Source organism: Protopterus annectens, chromosome 7.part1, assembly GCF_019279795.1.
Source record: "Protopterus annectens isolate FY-2018-M chromosome 7.part1, PAN1.0, whole genome shotgun sequence".
In the NCBI taxonomy this organism is placed as follows: Eukaryota; Metazoa; Chordata; order Ceratodontiformes; family Protopteridae; genus Protopterus; species Protopterus annectens.
In genome coordinates this window covers 377611145-377627321 of record NC_056740.1, presented here as the reverse complement: position 1 = coordinate 377627321, position 16177 = coordinate 377611145, and the positions used below count along the sequence as shown (strand labels likewise).

The 16177-nt window shown below is 41.7% G+C and overlaps 1 protein-coding gene across 1 annotated transcript in view; it reads left to right on the top strand.

Annotated features, from left to right (window-relative positions):
- Positions 1–16177, top strand: part of GNB5 (G protein subunit beta 5) — a 1344368-nt gene that overhangs the window by 855004 nt on the left and 473187 nt on the right. The gene's annotated exons all lie outside the window — the stretch shown is intronic.

The following is a 16177-nucleotide window of genomic DNA, read 5'->3' as shown; positions in this document are numbered from 1 at the left end:
CTTACTTGGATAGGAGAAGGTTTCTCTGTTCACTAGTGAGAGTGGGGAGCTTTGAGCAGCCTATCTGTCCCTGGAGGAGTGGTGACAGCCCAGCAACTTGTAGTTTATTGGCCTTTTTGGGCTAATTCCTATCTCTTTCATCTCCCTGCCTTAAAACCCACATTTGCATGGTTTTCCGATTGTATAGTCAATGATTGTATACTCAGACAAGCTCCTCGTGGTGTCCTGCAGAGTACTACAAGCAGCAGAGCGACAAAAGAGTGACTTTCAACTGATATAAGTATTTTTTTCTCTGCATTTTCTCCTGTGACTGCTAGTCTCGACGAAAAGCCATTTCTAGCATTTCTGAGCTTTAAAAAACTCTTTACTGCATACTAAAACTGTTTTTTTTTTGCTGTTAGCACTTTTTTAAGTCATTTAAGTCATTTTTTGTGCTGTTTAACTGTTATAGGCTACACACTAAAGTGTGCTAGCCTGTTATAAGCATTTAAAGTGTTTTTGTGAAAGTTCATTGTATCTGTGACTAAAAAGAAAAAAACAAAAAAGTATTATTGTTTCCTGCCTTTTTTAAGCTAGTCTAGTCCAGTTTTCAGGTTCTGCTGAATTCAGGACTGTGGTATAAGTTCCTGTGTTGCCCATATCCTTACTTGGATAGGAGGAAGTTTCTCTGTTCACCAGTGAGAGTGGGGAGCTTTGAGCAGCCTATCTGTCCTTGGAGGAGTGGTGACAGCCCAGCAACTTGTAGTTTATTGGCGGTTTTGAGCTAATTCCTATCCCTTTCATCTCCCTGCCTTAAAATCCGCATTTTCATGGTTTTCTGCTTGTATACTACTCAACCAAGCTCCTTGTGGTATCCTGCAGAGTACTACAAGCAGCAGAGCGACAAAAGAGTGACTTTCAAATGATATAAGTATTTTTTTCTCTGCATTTTCTCCTGAGACTGCTAGTCTTGCCGAAAAGCGATTTCTAGCATTTCTGAGCTTTAAAAAACTCTTTGCTGCATACTAAAACTGTTTTTTGCTGTTAGCACTTTAAGTCGTTTAAGTCATTTTTTGTGCTGTTTAACTGTTGTAGGCTACACACTAAAGTGTGCTAGCCTGTTATAAGCATTTAAAGTGTTTTTGTGAAGGTTCATTGTATCTCTGACTAAAAAGAAAAAAAACGAAAAGTATTCTTGTTTACTACCTTTTCTAAGCTAGTCTAGTCCAGTTTTCAGATTCTGCTGAATTCAGGACTGTGGTATGAGTTCCTGTGTTGCCCATATCCTTACTTGGATAGGAGGAAGTTTCTCTGTTGACCAGTGAGAGTGGGGAGCTTTGAGCACCCTATCTGTCCCTGGAGGAGTGGTGACAGCCCAGCAACTTGTAGTTTATTGGCTGTTTAGGCTAATTCCCATCTCTTTCATCTCTCTGCCTTAAAACCCACATTTGCTCGGTTTTGCATGGTTTTGCGCACTGAGCAGCGCCGGTTATCTAGGGTTAAACTATTCCAGGCTCCATGAAGTCTGCTCTTCAATTTTTCCCTTAGAATTAGTCAAACTCTCAAATTAAGCACTCTAACTTTCCTTTTTCAGCCCGGCACTTACTTTAAGCTCTCACTAAGCACTAATAAATGCTAAAACTACACCTCCCCCTTTATTATATAAGAGTACAAGGCTCCCTATTCGTCCCTACCGGACAGTCAGTAAAACAGTTCAGTTACCCATACAGGCATGTCCAAAGGGCAGTTTCAGGTATACTCTCCAGTCCAGCTGGTGAATCTGGGAATTTTGAGGTAATGTTACAATTGCCTCATGTACACGGACAACCCTCTCCTCCTTCCAACAAACACAAATGTATGTGAGAGATGCAACTATCCAGCCAAACTGGATGCCAAGCTCTCTCAACCCAGGGCTAGAATAGCCAGTCAGGAGGAGAAGGGAAGCACTTGCACCATACTTCCAGTCGTACATAAAACAGTCATACATGCACCAGCAAACAACACACATAAATACACAAAAACATACTCGGAGGCTCTAAATAAAAATCTGCCTAAGCAGCAGAGACCTCCAAAGCAGACATCCAAGCAATCTCCACCCTCAAACAACAACCACGTATCACATACTTCACAAAGTCAGTGTGCCACGCAACTACAGCCCTTAAGGCACAACAGCACACCCAATACACTAGTGATAGGTGAATCTATTGTCAGGCACACTGATGTTCCACTTAGTAGACTGAACAAGGAGAAGGTTACTGTAAGCTGCCTGTGGGGTGCCAGGATCTGCCATATAACACAAGCACTCAGGTCACTCCAAAACAAGTACAAATATGACTCTGTTATTGTACATGTTGGTGTGAACAACCTGAGACGTACCTCCCTGGACTACATGAAAAGAGACATAGAGGAGCTCTCTGATCATGTAGCTCAGGCCGGTATGACCCTGACCCTGAGTAGCATCTTGCCCTCACCAAGAATGATGCCACAGTACAAAGAAAAAATGATCAGTTTTAACAATTGGCTAAGCTATTGGTATAGTTCAAAGGGGATCCAGTGTCTGTCAGCCTGGGACGACATGCTCGACAAGCCACGCTGCTTCACCAGAGATGGCTTGCACCTGTCACACTTAGGCTTTTGAATACTGGCCAAGTCTCTTGCAACCCCATAGTGCCTTTTTAGGCAAGGCTCAAAAGACAAACCCACCTCCATAAACAACACAAGAAACCGGAAACTGAGGGTAATGCTACTCAATGCCAGAAGTCTAAACCTCAAAATGCACACACTCGAGGCACTCCTTAGCATGGAGCAAATCAATATCTGTGCAGTAACAGAAACCTGGTTCAAAGTTCCAGAGAGCACCCCAGCACTACCAGGCTACAACTCATACCATACCTTTCGGCCCCAGAACCCTGACCGAAATACAAAAGGAGGGGGTGTATCCATTTTCATAAAGGATACCCACACCTCCAGGTTAGTAGCACAGCACGGGGCCTCGGAGACCATCCATGTGCAACTAACAGTGGGCAAAGCTGCTTTTCAAATTGTAGCCTGCTACAGATCAGCTACCTTGTCTCAGGACCTCCACTCAGCATTCCTAGAACATTGGAAAATATAAAGGTCCTACCTAACACCATGATATTGGGAGATTTCAACTACCCAAACATTGACTGGGATAACTACTCAAGTACAAACTCCTTTGCCCAATGCTTCCTAGAGTTTATAAACTCAAATGCCCTGGAACAGCTGGTCACCACGCCCACAAGAGGTGACAACATACTGGACCTGATCATCACCAACATGGGGGATCAGTGCTCCACACCAGAGGTAAACCCCTCACTGGTAAGATCAGATTATAAACTAATCACACTGGACATCCACATCCCGACCCCAGCCCCAGTCAAGGAAACCACTGTGAAAAACTTTTCAAAAGCCAACTTTACACTTCTCAAGACTGAGATGGAAAGTTTCAAAGCCCCCTTGCTAAAGGATAATGCTGCCAAACCACAGATTCCTTCACAAATGCATTCTTTGAGCATCTACAGGAATGCATGGATCGAGCCATCCCAAGTAAAACCAAGACTCACTCCTCCAAAAAGAGGAAACCAGTCTGGTGGTCCCAGGCCATAAATAAGCTATACAAGAGAAGGAGGAAACTAGTACATGATAGAGCAAAATCCCAAAAAGGAAAGGAATCACTGATCAATATTAGAAGAAACAGAAAAAACTGGCTTGACACCGCTATATGAATAAAATATATTTTATAAACGTTCCAAAAATGACACAATACCAACACAGTAGTAAGCGCTTTCGGGTTCACCAACCCTTCATCAGACAATAAAACACAGACAATCTCTCATTTAAAAAAGAAGCTTTAGCCAATCAAACACTAGTATTTTACCCGCCTATTTTGTAGTGCAGGTTTTAAAGGTATCCTGTCATTTAAACCTGGATGTCTATGTGAAGTGAGTGTAATAATCCACTTGGATTCTAAAGATTCAGTAAGTAACTTAATGTCACCCCCCCTAACACCCAGCCTAGCATTAACAATAGCTTTAAACTTGAAAGTGTGAGTAGGATTCTTCTCCACATGTTTATATAGAGCATTCTGTTCTACTTTATTCCTGATGCATGTAAGGTGTTGTAAAATTCTAACTTTCAACATGTTAGTTGTCATCCCTACATAATAAGACATACATTTTTGACATTCAGCAATGTATACCACATGTGATGTCCTACATGTTGCTTTAGCTTTAAAATTAAACATTCTCCCATCTACAGGATGTTTAAAAGTGGGATCCTTATTAATGCTTGAGCAGGCTTTACAATTGCCACATGGTAATGTTCCTATCTTGCTTAACCCAATATCGTTACCAAGAAAACTCTTTTCTTTGCATAATAAATCCTTGAGGTTAGTATTACGTCTGTATCCAAACCTAGGTGTATGACCTACAATCTCACTAAGCTTATCCTCTGTTCTTAGTATATTCCAATTTCTTCGAACAATGGTTTGAATATCAGTGATATTGCTACTATATGTAAAATACATTCTAAGTCCGTCATGCTTTCTTGATCTGGACCTAGAGCATTTTTCAGTTGGATTATTTAATAGCCAAGGCTTGTACTCCTTGGTCCTCATTTGTGCACTATAACTTATTTTTGTCTGTAGCAAGTTGTCATCATACCCTCTATTACTGAAACAAGTCGTCAATTTTTCCACTTCTGCCATATAGCCTTCATCTTCCAGGCATAGTCTGGATGCTCTACATAGCTGTCCTTGTACTATGTTTGGAAAAACATGCCGGGGATGCATGCTATCAAAGGGTAGTAAATGGTTAGTCCAACATTCTTTTCTGTACAAAGTGGATGAATAACCCCCTGGGCCTTGGGTGATCCTAGTATCTAGAAAATCTATACTTTTTCTGGAGTGTGTCATAGTAAATATGAAGAACGATGTCGTAGTGTGTAGATAGTCTAAAAAACTGTTTAACTCACTCTCATCTCCTCTCCAAAACAGAAAGACATCATCCACAAATCTGGCATAAGCTCCCACATACTTTTTCCAATTGACATTGTTGATGATAGTCTCGACCTCCCAGTAATGTAGAACCAGATTAGCATAGGTATTGGCACAGGGGGTACCCATGGCAACCCCCTGTGCCTGTCTGTAAATCTGCTGTTCACCTACAAAGACATTATTCTCCAAGACTAGGGACAGAAGTGTGCATATTAAAGTGACCTTATGTTCATCCTCTCCCATTTTACTTAGGACATGTCTAATGGCTTGTAGGCCATAACTGTTGCCTATAACAGTAAATAGGCTTTGTACATCCAAGGTGACCATGACGCTATTCCCTTCAAAACCTTCCAACTCATATACTTTGACAATCTCCAAAAATTGCTTTGTATCTTTTAAAATATTGTTTATTTTGTCTACATAGGGCCTCAATGTATGCTCTAACCAAATGGATATATTTTCAGTGACCCACCCCCTGCCCGAAACTATGGGTCTTAAGGGTGGGTCCTCCAAAGACTTATGAATCTTCGGTAGAGCTTTAAACTCTGGTGTTCTGGGTTTAGCAATCAGTAGGAAGTTCAATAGTTCTTCATCTATTAACATATCAAAATGTAACTTCTTTAAGGCCAAGTGTACACCTTCTATCACGATATAAACAGCTATAGGGTTGATGGGTATATAGGTCGTATCATCAGATAGCAGTTGCCTAATCTTAGAATAATAAAATGCTCTATCCAGGACAACCACTGCCCCTCCTTTGTCAGCTGTTTTAATCACAATATCTCTATTGTTACACAACCCCCTCAAAGCTGTTTGTTGTTGACTGGTGAGATTGTAGTATTTATTATGCTCTCTAGTTCCAAAATATTGTACTAGATCTTTCTCACAGCTTTTCAAAAACATATTTAATGCTGGTGTAAAAGGTGGTGTGAATGTACTAGGCTGTCTTAAGGTATTAACATGGTTATCTATATCATTTCCTGTGACTTCATTGTAGACAGTTTTTAAGGCTAAATTCCTGCAAAACAGTGCTATGTCTATAACAACTTCATTAAAAATACTTGTCTTCGCAGGAACAAAGGTTAAACCTTTGTTCAAAACACTAATCTCATCATCATTTAGCTCATAAGATGATAAGTTAAACACCATACCATCAAAATTATTAAGAGTCATTCGTGAGTCCTTCTTTTCTTGTTGGGGTCTCTCCCCTCGCTTAATGACCGCTTCCACGGCCCTCGTTTCTTCACTGGTACCGGGAGTTGTTCCAAAAAATGTTGTCGCCCTCTCGTAGTTTTTGGCCTCGCTCCTGACTCTACAAAAGATGTCATGTTAATGTTGTTTGGGGCCCCATCTCCCTCCGATGGTAAACGTCCTGTTGAGCGTTCAATATTTGTGGAAAAAATGCGCCTCTCTTCACCAGATCGAGCCTGTGCACTCTCAACTCTATTCTCGCTCGTAGCAAGAGGTTCATCAGCTATGTTGTGTGCAGGGCTGTCTGTATTAAACTCTACTGAGGGAACAAATTCAATTGTGGTAGTTGCCTGCATCGGCAAATTAGAATTTGCTTCTGTTAACCGCTCCGGTTCATTTCTAGCTTGTTCATCACGTTCTAGCTCTCCACGTCAACGCTTTGACGTAGTACATTCTTTACTGGTGGAGGCATTCCGTGAGGACCCATTATGCCTCGGCCAGACAAATATATTGCCTGTTGAGAAATCCTGATGGTCGCGTTTAAGTTTATTGATCTTTTGTGTTTTTAGTCTCTCATCATTAGTTAACAAATCTTTCTGTAGATTCGTCAATCGACTGATGTGAGCCGTATTTTTAAAATCTCCTTTTAACTTTAAATACAAATTGTCCACATCTTTCTGCAGCTCCTGTATTTCAGGGGCAAAGAAGTTATTCAACAAGTCCATGTATTTAAAGCTGGTTTCTATATTCAAAGACTGCCACTTTGCCAACAATTCAGGGTATTTATCTCCCTGTGTCGGCATGCACAATATGCGCATGCCACGTGGTACAATACCATATTGTTGGCAAGCCTCAAAGTGAAAACATGGCCATCTCAGTCTCTGTAACCTACCAGCCTTAAATTGCAGATCACGTAGCAAATCTTCAAACCTTTTATCTGTTGTCACTGGAATGTGAATAATACCTTGTCCACTCCTGTTGCCCAGAAAACCTAAGTCCAACAGTGGATTTCTCATAGTGGACTGAAATTGTTCCAGAAAAACTTCTTCATGAACAGTTCCTCCTTGTTGTAAAACTTCCATAGCTTGCTGAGCACAATAGAACACACACCAAAGTACGAAAAAACAACCAATGCTCAGTGCCTCAGCCAAAGTCAGCCAGTCCACAAATGATGCAAGAAACAGAAAAAACTGGCTTGACACCGCTATATGAATAAAATATATTTTATAAACGTTCCAAAAACGACACAATACCAACACAGTAGTAAGCGCTTTCGGGTTCACCAACCCTTCATCAGACAATAAAACACAGACAATCTCTCATTTAAAAAAGAAGCTTTAGCCAATCAAACACTAGTATTTTACCCGCCTATTTTGTAGTGCAGGTTTTAAAGGTATCCTGTCATTTAAACCTGGATGTCTATGTGAAGTGAGTGTAATAATCCACTTGGATTCTAAAGATTCAGTAAGTAACTTAATGTCTGGTTCTACATTACTGGGAGGTCGAGACTATCATCAACAATGTCAATTGGAAAAAGTATGTGGGAGCTTATGCCAGATTTGTGGATGATGTCTTTCTGTTTTGGAGAGGAGATGAGAGTGAGTTAAACAGTTTTTTAGACTATCTACACACTACGACATCGTTCTTCAAATTTACTATGACACACTCCAGAAAAAGTATAGATTTTCTAGATACTAGGATCACCCAAGGCCCAGGGGGTTATTCATCCACTTTGTACAGAAAAGAATGTTGGACTAACCATTTACTACCCTTTGATAGCATGCATCCCCGGCATGTTTTTCCAAACATAGTACAAGGACAGCTATGTAGGGCATCCAGACTATGCCTGGAAGATGAAGGCTATATGGCAGAAGTGGAAAAATTGACGACTTGTTTCAGTAATAGAGGGTATGATGACAACTTGCTACAGACAAAAATAAGTTATAGTGCACAAATGAGGACCAAGGAGTACAAGCCTTGGCTATTAAATAATCCAACTGAAAAATGCTCTAGGTCCAGATCAAGAAAGCATGACGGACTTAGAATGTATTTTACATATAGTAGCAATATCACTGATATTCAAACCATTGTTCGAAGAAATTGGAATATACTAAGAACAGAGGATAAGCTTAGTGAGATTGTAGGTCATACACCTAGGTTTGGATACAGACGTAATACTAACCTCAAGGATTTATTATGCAAAGAAAAGAGTTTTCTTGGTAACGATATTGGGTTAAGCAAGATAGGAACATTACCATGTGGCAATTGTAAAGCCTGCTCAAGCATTAATAAGGATCCCACTTTTAAACATCCTGTAGATGGGAGAATGTTTAATTTTAAAGCTAAAGCAACATGTAGGACATCACATGTGGTATACATTGCTGAATGTCAAAAATGTATGTCTTATTATGTAGGGATGACAACTAACATGTTGAAAGTTAGAATTTTACAACACCTTACATGCATCAGGAATAAAGTAGAACAGAATGCTCTATATAAACATGTGGAGAAGAATCCTACTCACACTTTCAAGTTTAAAGCTATTGTTAATGCTAGGCTGGGTGTTAGGGGGGGTGACATTAAGTTACTTACTGAATCTTTAGAATCCAAGTGGATTATTACACTCACTTCACATAGACATCCAGGTTTAAATGACAGGATACCTTTAAAACCTGCACTACAAAATAGGCGGGTAAAATACTAGTGTTTGATTGGCTAAAGCTTCTTTTTTAAATGAGAGATTGTCTGTGTTTTATTGTCTGATGAAGGGTTGGTGAACCCGAAAGCGCTTACTACTGTGTTGGTATTGTGTCGTTTTTGGAACGTTTATAAAATATATTTTATTCATATAACGGTGTCAAGCCAGTTTTTTCTGTTTCTTGCATCATTTGTGGACTGGCTGACTTTGGCTGAGGCACTGAGCATTGGTTGTTTTTTTACTGATCAATATTAGCAAGAAAGTACGATCCCTCATAAAATCATCCAAGGCCATTTTTAAAAGAAAAATTGCCAAAGACTCTAAAGATAACCACAAAGCCTTCTTTAGCTGTGTCAGGAATCTAGGTGGCAACTCTCAGATATGCTCTGAGCTAGTGCAAAATGGCAAAAAATACACTGAACCAACTGACATTGCCAACATCCTGGCTGACAGGTTCAGTACAAACTTCACCCCCCCCACCCCCAAAAGGGCCCGTGTCCATCTCAGAAGAATGCAGAGCCCCAGACATCATGGACACACAGGTAAAAACAGCCCTCTCCAAAGCTAAGAACACAGCATCAATGGGACTGGATGGTATCCCAGGCTGCGTCTTACACGAGCTCCAAAAAGAACTAAACCCTCACCTAAATTCAGTGTTCAGACGTAGCCTTACCACAGGCTATGTACCCAAAGAATGGCGTACAGCAACAGTCATCCCGCTCTACAAAGGTGGTGCCACAACAGAACCTGGGAACTATTACCCTATAAGCCTGACTAGCCTGGTCTGCAAAGCTATGGAGCGAATCATCATGGAACTCATAAACAAAGACATTGGGAACCTCCAGACACTGGACCCTATCCAATTCAGCTTTGTTAAAGGCAGATCCTGCCTCCTAAACCTAGTTGACTTCTTTGAAACAGTCACCAAGGCCATAGATGAAGGAAAGATAGTCTACACAGCCTACCTGGACCTTGCTAAGGCCTTCAACACCATTTCCCCACTCTGGCATCATAGATAAGCTCACCAGCTTGAACATTAACCCCTATGTCATGAGATGGGTGGCCAGTTGGCTCACAGATAGAACACACATGGTCAGAGCTGCAGGTGCCATGTCCGACTCTAAACCAGTTACAAGTGGCATCCCACAGGGCTCAGTCCTGGGACTCCTCCTGTTCAGTATATACTTCTCTGAGGTACAGGCAAGCACGGGAGGACTATGGCTGACCAAGTTCACAGATGACTGCAAACTGGGGACCATAATCGACTCTCTGGCTGACACAGACATCCTCCAGAAGGGTCTTACAGAGACAGACACCTGGTGTCAGAACCATGGCCTCAAGCTGAATGCCAAAAAATGCATAGTCATCCCTTTTGGGAAAAACAAAGTGGCCACGAATTATCACATAGGTGGTAATCCACTAAGTATGTAAGATGTAATTAGGGACCTGGGGACCCAGATAGATAGCAACCTCTCCTTTGATAATCACATTGCCAAAGTGGTTAGAAATTCCTTCTATGTAGCCCACCTAATCATGAAAGGGTTCACCTCTAGATCAAGAGAGGTCATTGTGCCCCTCTACTCATCACTTATTAGGCCCATAATAGAGTACAGTGCCCCATTTGGAATGTACCTTACTCGACACCTGCAACAGCTGGAAAGACCACAGAAGTACCTCACCAAGAGGATCATGGGCCTCAAAGAGATGCCCTATGCAGCTCGACTAAAGAAACTCCAGCTCTACTCGGTTGCTTACCGTCTGCTCAGAGGCGATCTCTGCCTGACGTATAAGGCCATGTCCAACTCTGAATTAATGGACATGCTCCACCTCAAGAAAACCAAATCTCTTAAAGCCACATGCTGCAGTGAATTAAACCGCAGCACAACAATAAATAGGACATGGTGGAGAGATAGATTCTTGTCCCAGAGACTTCCTCATTCTGGAATAGAATCCCATTTTATGTTAGGCACAGCCCCTCGCTGACTCTCTTCAAGAGAAATCTTGACGAGTGGATGGGAAATCATAAATTTACTCCTGGGATCACTCCAGTGGCCCTGCTAGACAGAGGCCCAGGAAACAAATTTAAAATGAGGCAAAAGCCAACACATTCTGGCTAGGCTTATAAATGCCCTTAGACAGATAGCCTAGTACCTACCTATGAACCTATGTCAGGCAGGTGGACAACTGCCAAATCAAGTGTTATGCAATGGTATTCCCTTGTTGAGTTTGTGCTAGCAACCCTTGTGTCTAGCTCGACCACCATATATATGTGTTACTTGTGCATCTGTGGTTGTCTGTGATATCACCAGCAAAACATTGTGGGCTGCAGTGTGATATTGCTGGGGCACAGTTTCACTGCACACATCAACATCCAGAGGGAATGCTGCCTACTGCATTACCTGTTGCAGTAGGAGTAAGATGAGAGTGGTTGTACCTGTATGCCTGTGCCCTCTGTAATATAGATGCAGGTGTTCCAACTGTACTGCTTTGGGTGGATAAATAGGTGATGAAACATACATACATATCACACCTTATTGTATTGATGGCCACATACAACTGTTTTCATTGGAAGATGTAGCTGCACTTGAACCCATGACCATGTGTACCAAAAAAGTTATTTTTTCAATGCATTTTACAGACTGAACAATGGAGTCACTGTTATGGCAGGTTTGTACATGTAGTTATCATTCCACAGCTATCTGCTGCTAAATACCACACTTACATGTATTAATTAATTATCAATTAATGAAAGAATGAATGAATGAATGAATTAATTAATTAATTAATTAATTAATTAATTAATTTTATTTATTTATTTCACATTTGTTAACTGGGTTAGTCCAACTCAGTTTGCAAACAAACCCATTTTCAGTGGAGACCCGAGTGGAAAAGCCCCAGCAAACATAAGTAAAGATAAAGTGACAATATACAAATATAAAATAACAATCACAATACAAAATAATTGTGAAAAAAAGGTTATTAACTATTTGCATTGCTTTGATAGTAAGCAACCCATTTTCAGTGGAGACCCAAGGGGAAAGAGCCCTAGCAAACATAAGTAAAGATAAGCATACAGGACAACAACTATTAAAAATAACACTGCAAATATGAAATGAATTATAAAGAGAAAAACAAAAGAAAAAAATATGAACATTAAGGGTTGCACCTATAGCAGTGGTCTAAAAATTTACTACATATGAGAGTAAAAACAAAAAGATAATCATTGTTCAAAAGAAGGAAAATGTATAGACATTGATAGGAAGTGGGGGGGGGAGAAATAGTGTGGAGAATGGGAGGGGGAGACAAAGCAGGGGGCTATAGTAGGGCTATAGTAGTAGTAGAGCTGAGGGTTTAGGAGGTTAGTTTAAGCCAAAATTACAAACAGAGAAAGAAAGTTAGGAGATGCAACAGGTTATACAGTAGGTCAGACTAAGACTACGTGTGGTCAAGGCAATGGCATAATTTCAAGTTTAGTTGGTGGGATTTTAGATCCTTTTTAAAACAGGGAAAGGAAAGGTTGGGTCTAATATGGAGAGAAAGTTTGTTCCAATTTAGTGAGACAGAGTGTTTGTGAAGTAGTCTGCCAATATTCCTTTTTATTATTATTATTATTATTATTTTTTTTTTTTATTAGTATGTGTATGGCTTTAGAGTGCTGTATTTGTATAACAGAGTCCCAGTTAACATCCTCCTTTCCATTAATGTTTTATCAAGTGTGCTCTTACATGTTGTAGACAAAACTGCAGGCTTGCCTGCTATCAGATACCTCAGTTATATCTAAGCTTATGTGTGTACCTTTATAGTGATATATTTCTGTACTAGAGGGTTAATTGCAGTACTATGTTTGTATGAATCTCTTAGCTGGGTTCTGCAGTATGACACAATGTACCACACAGTTTAAACTTGCATAATGGGGGAACTACAGCATTACCATGTTTTGCTTAAAACACCTGTTTTATTGCTAGCTATGTGGCCTCGTGGCATGATCCACTGTTCCACAGATGCGAGGTCATGTGTTTGAAATAGGATGCAGGTATACATTTTAGCATATTTAAGCACTGTGGTGCACTGTGCTGTGTCACACAAAAAAAATCTTTAAAGATATTGGAAAATGGGGAGATAGGACAGTGGTTAAAAGGGGTACAAGCAGGGGGAAAAACATAGTGAAAGGCAGGTAAGGATGTCCAGGATGTGTCCAGGATCATCCCACCAAACCTTCAACTTTAGCAATCAAACCATTCATTTTACAGCCCATCACTTGCTTAAAACTCATAACAAGCACTAAATACCCTGAGCACTAGCCCCCTATACAGTCCAGAAGGACAAGGCTCTCTATTCATCCCCACCAATCATTCAGAAAAGCAGCTCAATCTACCAATTCAGGCATGTCCAAAGGGCAGTTTCCGGTGTAGTCTCCAGTCCAACTGGTGAATCTGGGCATTTTGAAGCAATGTTACAACTGCCTCATGTACATAGACAACCCTCTCCTCCTATCACCAAACACTAATATATGCAAGAGATGCAATTATACAGCCAAACTGGAGGCTAAGCTCTCTCAACCCAAGACTGGAACTGACAGTCAAGAGGAGAAGAGTAATACTTGCAGTGCACCACCAGTCTCACATAGACCTACTAAACCAACACCGGCAAATAACACACATGAATACATGAAAACATACTCAGAGGCTCTAAATAAAAATCTGCAAAAGCAACAGAGACCTCCAAAGCAGACATCCAAGCAACCACCACACCCCATCACCAACCATGAAACACATACTTTACATAATCAGTGTGCCACGCAATCACAGCCCTTAACGCAAAATAACATACCCAACAAACTAGTGCTAGGCGACTCTATAGTCAGGCACACTGATGTCCCACTAACTAGGCTGGACAAGGAGAAGGTTACAGTTAGCTGCCTGTCGGGTGCCAGGATCCGCCACATAACACAAGCACTCAGGTGACTCCAGAACAAGTAGAAATACAACTCTGTCATTGTACATGTTGGTGTGAATGACCTGAGACGTACCTCCCTGGACTACATGAAAAGAGACATGGAAGTGCTCTCTGATCATGTAGCCCAGGCAGGTATGACCCTGACCCTGAGTAGCATCCTGCCCTCACCAAGTATGATGCCACAGTATAAAGAAAAAATTATCAACTTCAACAATTGGCTAAGTTTCTGGTGTCATTCAAAGGGGATCCAGTATCTGTCTGCCTGGGATGACATGCTCGACAAGCCACGTTGCTTCACAAGAGATGGCTTGCACCTGTCACCCTTAGGCTTTTGAATACTGGCAAAGGCTCATGCCACCCCCATAGTGCCTTTTTTAGGCAAGGCTCAAAAGACAAATCCATCACCGTAAATACCACAAGTAACCAAAAACTGAGGGTAATGCTACTCAACGCCAGAAGTCTAAACCTCAAAATGCACGCACATTGATATCTGTGCAGTAACAGAAACCTGGTTTAAGGCTCCTGAGAGCACCTCAGCACTACCAGGCTATAACTCATACCATACCTTTCGGCCACAGAACCTGGACCGAAACACAAAAGGCGGGGGTGTATCCATATTCATCAAGGATACTCACACCTCCAGGTTAGTGGCGCAGCACGATGCATCAGAGATCATCCAAATGCAACTAACAATGGCAAAACTGCAATCCAAATTGTAGCTTGCTACAGATCACCCACCATGACCCAGGACCCCCATTCCACATTTCTGGAGACACTGGGAAATATGAAGGTCCTACCAAACACCCTAATATTGGGTGATTTCAACTACCCAAACATTAACTGGGAGAACTACTCAAATACTAACTCCCTTGCCCAATGCTTCCTAGAATTTATAAACTCGAACGCCCTGGATTAACTGGTCAACACCCCCCCAGAGGGAACAACTTATTGGACCTGGTCATCATCAACATGGGCGACCGGTGTTCCACACCTGACGTCAGCCCCTCGCTGGTTAGATCAGACCATAGACTAATCACTCTGGATATCCACATTCTGCCCCCAACCCCAGTCAAGGAAACCACCATGAAAAAATTTTCAAAAGCAAACTTTACATTGCTTAAGACCGAGGTGGAAAGATTCACAGCCCCCACGCCAATGGACAATGCTGTCCAAGCTGCTGAAACCTATACAAAGGCACTCTATGATCATCTGCAGGAATGCATGGATCGTGCTATCCCAAGTAAAATCAAGACTCACTCCTCCAAGAAAAGAAAACCAGTCTGGTGGACCCCTGCCATAAACAGGCTCTACAATGGAAGGAGGAAACTAGTACAGATAAGAGCAAAATCCCTAGAAGGAAAGACATCCCGGATCAGTATCAGCAAGAAACTATGATCAGTCATTAAATCATCCAAGGCTAGCTTTGAAAGAAAAATTGCCAAGGACTCCAAAGATAACCACAAAGCGTTCTTTAGCTATGTCAACAACCTAAGTGGAAACTCTCAGATCTGCTTTGAGTTGGTGCAGAATGGCACAAAATACACTGAACCGACTGATATTGCCAACATTTTGGCAGACAGGTTCAGTGCAAACTTTACACCCCTCTCACCCCCTAAAGGGCCCATAACCATACCAGAAGAATGTAAGGCCCCGACAATCACCAACACACAGGTTAGAACAGCCCTATCCAAAGCCAAAAACACAGCCTCAATGGGACCGGACGGTGTCCCAGGCTGTGCCTTACAAGAGCTCCAAAGTGAACTAACTCCCCACCTAAACACACTGTTCAAACTCAGCTTCTCTACAGGCTACATACCCACAGAGTTGTGCACAGCAGCAGTTATCCCACTCCACAAATGTGGCACCATAACGAACCCCGGGAACTATCACCCTATAAGCCTGGTCTGCAAGGCTATGGAGCGTATCATCATGGAACTCATTAACAGAGACATTGGGGACCTCCATACTTTGGACCCCACCCAGTTTGTCTTTGTTAAGGGCAGATCATGCCTCTTAAACCTGGTGGACTTCTTTGAGACAGTTACCAAGGCATTAGATGAGGGTAAGGAGGTCCACACAGCCTACCTAGACCTCGCAAAGGCTTTTGACACCATTCCCCATTCTGGTATTATAGACAAACTCACCAAACTGAACATTAACCCCTACATCACGAGATAGTTTGCAAATTGGCTCATGGACAGAACCCACACGGTGAGAGTTGCAGACTCTAGGTCTGACTCTAAACCGGTTACAAGTGGCATCCCCCAGGTCTCAGTCCTAGGACCCCTCCTGTTCGGTATATACTTCTCAGAGGTATAGGCAAGCACAGGAGGACTTTA